Source organism: Panicum virgatum, chromosome 9N (assembly GCF_016808335.1).
Source record: "Panicum virgatum strain AP13 chromosome 9N, P.virgatum_v5, whole genome shotgun sequence".
Classification (NCBI taxonomy): Eukaryota; Viridiplantae; Streptophyta; class Magnoliopsida; order Poales; family Poaceae; genus Panicum; species Panicum virgatum.
In genome coordinates this window covers 13,060,363-13,068,378 of record NC_053153.1, presented here as the reverse complement: position 1 = coordinate 13,068,378, position 8,016 = coordinate 13,060,363, and the positions used below count along the sequence as shown (strand labels likewise).

Here is an 8,016-nt window from a genome sequence, read left to right as displayed (position 1 = left end):
GCAGGCGGAGGGCGGTCGGCAGATCTGGAGACGGCCGTTGTGCTGCAGCCAGGCGGTGGGAGTCGGCGGACGGCTACCCGGCGAGTTGCCCACGCCGGAACCAAACGCATGAACTGGAGCAGGATTTCTTTGGGCGCAGAAAGATTACAAAATGTAGACCATTACATCCTCCTACTATATATATACCGTATAAATTAGGCAAGTGCAAAAAAGGAGAGTAAACGCAGCGTAGAGAATATCTCCTTTTTAAATTGATCTGATATTAAATCTTACCTTAAACAGTAATTAGGAATTTTTGGTAAGGAAATAAGCAATATGACTATGTTTTTTTATGGTAAGGAAATCAGCAATTGAACGTGATTTTTTTTGAAGCCTTGAAGCACATTTTTTTTTTTGCTCAAGATCCCCATTAACTGCACCATCACGATATGCTCTCCACATTTGCTTAGCTATATATATATATATATATATATATATATATATATATATATGCCCGTATATATTAGGCAATAGCAAAAAATGAGAGAAAACGTTGCTGAGTTCGAATTAAATAAATATAAGCCTTTTTGGGAGGGGCAAGAGACTGCACCATCACGATATGCTCTCCACATTTGCTTCAATACCGAAATTGAGGCAAGTGTGATTGGTACATATATTTTATCAAATCATATTTTTCTATATGGGCCGCGCACTGTTAGCGCCGTGGCTGTCCGTCAGGCCGCACGCCCCGCCCCGTACGTGCGCGAGAGGCGATGGTGGTCAGCGTGGCCGCGACCGGGGCACGGCACGTACGTCGTCGCATGCATCTTCGGGTCGCGCTTCGTGCGCGAGCACCTGCCGCTGTGAAGCCCGCCGGCCCGGGCACGGTTTCGCCTTTGCCGCCGGACAGGCGAGATTGCGATATATTTTATGAAATCATATTTATATCTAAGTAAAAAATAGATGATCAAAAAAAATTTCCACAATGCGACATAATATTATTATTGAACGTTTGAGAATGTCATGATAGACTGATAATGTAGACAAATGGAAGTACATTATGGCTAAATCTTCAAACTGCTACATGATAGAGTGATAATGTTGATCACGATCCGCACGGCATCTGTTCATTTCAAACCCGGACCTCTGTTCTTTATTCAGCGTTGGAATAATTTCCAAGTCTTTGGGATCAAATCCAATTTTCATTTCCTCGAGAAGTTCTCTGAAGTAGTCTCTAGATATTTCATATACAGAAAAACAAAATTTTAGTAATATTAACCATGACCCATTACATACAATGGGTAATGAACATCTACCAAGAAACAAATCAGGTAAATTCCATGTTACCTTGTGATACATGCAACTCAGGAAGTCCGTAACTTTCGGATATCTTTACCCATGGACGAGACGATATCAGAGACATCTCTGAGCACCATCTGTACCACATTTGGTGAAGACCCATTGTCACGACGATAATCTTCTGCCATAGCTTCAAAATGCTTATCCCATAGAGCTCGGATATTAGTACACTCACAGTAAACAATAATAGTAGCAAACAAACTTCTCAAAGCATATGGTGGCGTATTAAAAGTTGCCGCTTTAGTCAATGCATCATCAGACTCGTCCATTGTGAGACTAATGTTCTCAACGGAACCCACAACTCGTCCATCATTTGTGCATCGTCTTTGCTAGTACCCATTATCTGCATGGAATTTGTAATAAGGGAATCAGCATAGGAAAAGGCTAACGGACGGCAGCACATGCACCAATGGAAGGGTGATTTAACTACTCATCTTGCAAACACTCAACAGGATCTGGTTGGGGGCGTCCTCTCCCTGAGGTGACGGGCGCGGCGGGGCTGTGGCAGTGGCGGGCTAGTTGATGCAGTCCGGCGGCAGATCGGACTGTGAAAGCTTGGTGCACGCCGGCAGCAGCTCCGGGGCGGTCTGCACGCGGAGGGCGGTCGCCAGATCTGCTCCTACTATCGATATATATGGTCCTATATATTAGACAGGAACAAAAAAGGAGAGTAATCGCATCGTGGAGAATATTTTCTTTTAAATTGATCTGATATGAAATCTTACATTAAACACTAATTAGGAATTTTTGGTAAGGAAATAAGCAATATGACTATGGTTTTTTTATGGTAAGGAAATCAGCTATTGATCGTGATTCTTTTTTTTTAAGCCTTGAAGCACGTATTTTTTAGTCAGCCCATTAGGGGAAAAAAGTAGCCTTTTTGGGAGGGGTATGGTAACGAAATCTGCTATTGACCGTGATTATTTTTTTAAGCCTTGAAGCACGTATTTATTTTTTGAGTCAGCCGATTAGGCGTGATTCTTTTAGGGAAAAAAAGTAGCCTTTTTGGGAGGGGTAGGGGCCCATTAGGCTCGACCCACAGGGTACCCGGGACGGGTTCGACCTGCAGGGAGCCCATGAGCCCAAATACGTGTTGGTCTGTTGGTTATGCAGAAATGCTGTGGTGTTCGATAACAAAAAAATTTCTTTGGTAATGCACGTGCGGCAATGGCTGCGGTAGCCTCGCCGGCAACGTGCGCTCGGACATCCGGCCCCGCACGGGGCCTGCCTCGCCGTCCGCACCGCAGCCCTCCCGGCGGACGGACGCGGCGACGGCGCCGCCTCTTACAAGGAGCTCGGTACGTCTGCTATTCAAGCTTTAAGCACTTCTCATTATGTTGCGGATCAGTAAATTTTGTTACGGGCATCGTCGGTGTACAATGCTGGTCAGTTGGATGAACTGAGAAAGGAGAAAGAGTAGCAAAATAGCTAATTTTTTGGGTAAAGAGATTGCCGGGGACGGATTTTCTATGAAAAACAGAAGCTTTGGGTACATAAAGTCATAATTCATCTGGAGTAGTTTCCTGATAAAGGGCAGTCCTGAATATAGACTGTCGGTGTTTTCTTTATGCATGTTTTCTTTTGGCATCTAAGTTAAGGTGGCTGGGACAACATTTGCACATTTACACTGAGCCAAGTTGAACAAAGTACTGTTTGCTAAACCCAAGAGCTCTTTTACAATTATTGTAAAATACCAATGGGTACTTTCAGGTACTTTTATCTTGAATTTTTTTCTAGCCGTTGATTTATAGAAAGTATTTATAAAAATTAAATTAAATTAGTATTCGATCTCACTTTTTGGTATTTGGCCCCACATTTTGGAAGTACCAGGTACTTTATCCTAGGTACTTCCTACCTTCACCATCGTATGATTTTATCATATGGACAGCTCCTATTTTTTTCAATCATTGTAAAATTCCTCTAAACCCAAAAGCTCAAACTGCTAAATACATTGTTTGCTTGTTGTTTTAAGGTCTGTACTCCTTGAAAAAGAGGATTGAAGATGCAGTTGTCCGGGTGGAAACCACCGCATCCAGTGCTCTTGAGTTGGAGGAAGCACGGAGAATTAAGCAGGAAGAAGTACTGCGGAAGCGTAACTTGTGGGATAATCCAGCTAAGTCACATGAGAGTATGAGACGCTCTCTGCTCTGGCAGATGCCATCAGGGTGGTCGACCATCTAAAAGATCTTCGCTTCAAGGTGATTTCTGTACAATAATTTGAGTTAAACAAACGGCTCTTGTTTTCAAGGTTTGAACAGACAATATAAGTGGAACCATGCCTATCCCGTCACTTGGTTAAACAGTGCAAATTCACAATTTCAATTCTTTTGTCTTGATTTTATGCATAGACCTACCATAGGAATTTGCAATTTGGTTATCTAGCAGTTGTCATTGAATATACTTTGCAGGCTGAAGAGGCAAAGTTGATAAGTCAACTATCTGAGATGGATGCCATAAATGGTGAGCTATTTAAGCAAGCATACAAATCTTCAGTAGATGCTAGCGAGTATCTAGATCGCTACCAGATGTACAAGCTTCTTAAGGGTCCATACGACAAGGAAGGAGCTTGTATTATTGTTACTGCAGTATCAGATGGTGTTGCTTCTGAGGTAAGTTGATTGGTCTATGTATTATCGGTCAAAGGTTAATGGTAACAGTTTAAAAAATGCTGATGTAGCTTTAGTTATAATTTCACCTTGCTTTGAATACATATCTTACCATCCTGTTTACTCTTACAAATTAGGCTTCAATTATTATTCTGCTCAACTCCACTGAAGAAATAAAGCTAATGAGTGCTTACTTCATTTATAAAATTTCTTCAAAATATGTTAACAACATATGGTGATCTCATACTACTACATATATATTGATATGTTATTATGAATGCGGACATCTTCAACCTTCTGAAATTTTTATATTTACTTTTGAAATTGATAAAGTTGGTATTTTTCTGTTCCAGCTATGGGCAGCGAATGTCTTTGGCATGTATACAAGTTGGGCACGGAAGCAAGGTTGCAAGGTTGGATTGATTGAGAAGATTTCTTCAATGAGTGGCCATGTCCGGACTTTAGCTATGGAGATTGAATCAGAGTACATGTTTGGCATCCATTTTGGAGAAAAAGGAATGCATCGAATGATATACTCTTCCCTTGAAAATTCTGATAAATATCAGGTGATTATGCTTTCTATTGTTGTTTGTTAGTTTTATCAGAATTCATCAGGAATTGTTGTGTACAAAGTTTAGGTTATGTATGCAACTTATCCGTGTAATTATCAAACAGCACATAAATGCAATACAAGATGTTTAACCAATAGATTGCTCAAGTTATGGAAAGTAATGTTTGAGGCTAACAATTTCATAATTGTTTGCAAGTGTTGACTAATATGCATAGACTGATAGAACAAGAACTATATAGACTGATATCATTATGTCGCCCACTCATGAATTGGTAGCAGAGGAAGTTACAAGTTAATACACAGAGGTTGATCGAAGCTGCATCATTACAAGTAAATATACTATTTGAAAAGAAAATCATGGTAATTCTGAAGAACTTTCTAACACAGTTGGAACAAATATGCCGATAGAAGTTAAAATATCAAGTAACATGTTATGAATTCTGATTATTTGACCACTAAGTTTGAATAATAGATTGTGTGGTTTTTTACTTCGTATTTCAGTGCTAAACCTTATAGTTTAACTGCCACGCCTACTTTTGCAAAAGTCAGGTAGAAAATCTGGATTCTAGCTTGTGTGCACATCTGTATCATGGTCGAACTATTCTATCATGATCTTTTTCATATGTTGCTATTTATCAGAATGGCTAACCCAAAATTTACCAAAGCTTGCAGGCCTTATCAGCTAGAGTAGACGCAATTCCCCTCTTCTTGGATAGGCCAATTAATCTTCACTTGGATGACAATGATATAGAGATCACTCCCTCACCTTCTTCTGAATGTAAGAAGCGAGATAGCAGAAACTGTGCTGCTGTCAGTGTTCAACACAAACCAAGTGGAGTCACTGCGGAAAGTTCAGGTACGGAACAAAAGCCTACTGCATATACAAATGTAAATTGGCATGCACTTGTAATTTGTTAATGGAATTTAACAAGTTAGCCCTCAACAGGGGAGAGAAGCTATTTTGCAAACAGGCTAAAAGCTACAAGTAGGTTGAAAGCAAAGCTCCTTTTATTAGCAAGAGAATTGGGAGTATCAAACATGAAGATGATGAACAAACAAGCTATAAAGGATATATGCAGCCGTGAAACGCGAAGGTACACATTTGGGCCTCAGAAATTGGTCCATGATCTCAACACAGGCAACCAGTTATCAGATTTGAACTTGGTTCTGGAAGGTGAAATAGAACCACCAAGGGCACACGGCAAAGGCCGCTTTACACTCGGCAAAGTGTTTGCCGAGTGTAACACACGGCAAACAGCTCACGGCAAACAACGGCCGGCAAAGAGTTAGTTTGCCGTGTGCTACATCTCGGGCACACGGCAAATACTTTGCCGTGTGCAATATTAGGCCGACGGCAAAGTAAAGTGCAGTGTCAAACACTACGTGGCACAGCCAGTTTGCCGTGTGCCGTAACGGCGTGGCACACGGCAAACACAGCCGCTTTGCCGTGTGCCCTGTCCCAGGCACACGGCAAACAAAGCCGTTTTGCCGTGTGCCACGTGGACAGGCACACGGCAAAGAATGGCAGATTTGCCGTGTGCCTTGCCTTGGCACACGGCAAAAAATGACAGCACACGGCAAAATTAATTTTCAGATTTATTTTTTTTGTTTAATCACAAATATTTCAGATTCCAATCAAATTGACATCACAGGCAATTCATATATATTGCATCAAATGTCACAATCATTTCATATATCACAATTTGCATCACATTCAATCCATAGAAGTCCAAATACAAATATCGCAATGCATACAAACCCAAATGTAGTCGATACAAGTCCATCAAGCACCGGTAGTTCATACATGTCCATACAAGCACAAGTTCAAACGATAGTCTATACAAAGAGTGCATGTCCATACAACCACAACTCACGACTACGGTGGCGGCGGCGGCGGCGGGTGCTGGAACTGTTGCATGTAAGTCACCCAATGAGGAGGCGGCCACACATTCTGAGGCATCGGCGAAGGGGATATTTCTGTTGGCCCATCATTTGATGCCGCCGATTGAGGCTGCAAATTCAAAGTCATTAATTTGAAGTCTTTGTTTCTAAGTCTTTGTTTCTAAGGCATTGTTTCTAAGTCATGATAGAGTTGTCTATTAGTCAAATAACGATAAATAAAATTAGAAGGTTGTGAAATCGCTCACAGGAGTAGGGGTAGCTGCACGCGTAGGGATATTAGTCTGAGTGAATTGCGGTGGCGAAAGACCCATTTGCGAGCCCAGAGTCTGCATGAACTGAAAAGCCAGGGCCAGCTGCATCTGATTCTGCTAGGAGGCTTCCTGTGTCTGCCGAAGGTCTTGCTGCATCCTCTCCCGCTCGGCCGCCCACGCCTGCTGCTGTGCCGCCCACGCCTGCTGTTGTGCTAGGAGCTGTGCTTCAAAGTCCCGTTGCATCTGGGCCTACAAAATTAGATTGCATGGTTAGAGTACCAAGAAACAGATGTAAAAATTAATAAACCTTTGTTGTAACAGAAATAACCTTCAGTGCCTCCATCTGAATCTCCGTAGTGCTCTGACGTGGGCGTATGGCCGGGCTAGAGCTGGTGCTCCTGGCTCGAATCTGCGCGAGAGTAGGAGTATTGGCGGTGTCAATCAAGCTGTCTCCAATCCAGTACCGGCCATGCTTCTTCCCTCCTCCCACCCTCATCACGACTTCTCCATCAATGGGCTCCGTGCTCGGATCAAAGTCCGGCCCATGCACCTCCGTTGCCATCAAGTTGTACTCACTGAGGCGACTGTGGACAGTCGCGTGGCTGTACGCTTCTGGGGGGTCCGCCGGGTTGTAGTTGACATCCGATGTCGCCTTCCCTTTGTGGGCCAAAGTCCACGCCTTGATCGGGGGGCAAGGCTCGCCTCCATGTGAGGCCGACTGTGAAAAAAGAAAGATGATTACAAATTGTGTACGGTTGAGCGTTAAAATGAAGAAATGAATTCACTTACCCATCTGGCCGCGTACTGTCGTAGGTGACTGTTGCCCTGATGGTGTGGTGCACCTGGCATCATCAAACGCCGCTGCCGGCAAGACTCGTGCATCTCCACCCAACCTTCCGCATACCACCTGTCGATTATCATGTCCCAGCACTGTTCATTCCCGGCTAACCACCAAGGAATCACCTGCAGGTCATACATGACATATAAGAAGATCAACTGTAGCGTACTTCATTTTAGTAAAAGTCAATATTAATAATATTGTATATTTACCCTCATATATTGTTCCCGAGTTAGCCTGAGGTTTCACACAGCCCCTTTGTTGGTCTTCACTTTTTCGATGCGACGTTTGTAATCACAGTTGGCTTGGATAAGCGCCTCGTAGAGCATATCCGCCACCAGCTTGTGACAGGCCGTGTTTGCCACCTCGCGTGCCACGGTCATCATTCCCTCCTCACACCTGTAGAAATCCTGCACATGATGATGAACGAAGCCATTATATCAAGAATGTCCAATTAATGAGATGTATTGACAATTATAGCGCATACAAGACTTACCCACAGTTCCTGCA

At 42.9% G+C, this 8,016-nt stretch overlaps 1 pseudogene; it reads left to right on the top strand.

The window, feature by feature from the left end:
* The first annotated feature begins 752 nt into the window (after positions 1–752).
* LOC120688722 lies at positions 753–5,928 on the top strand (annotated as a pseudogene).
* Positions 5,929–8,016: the final 2,088 nt, after the last annotated feature.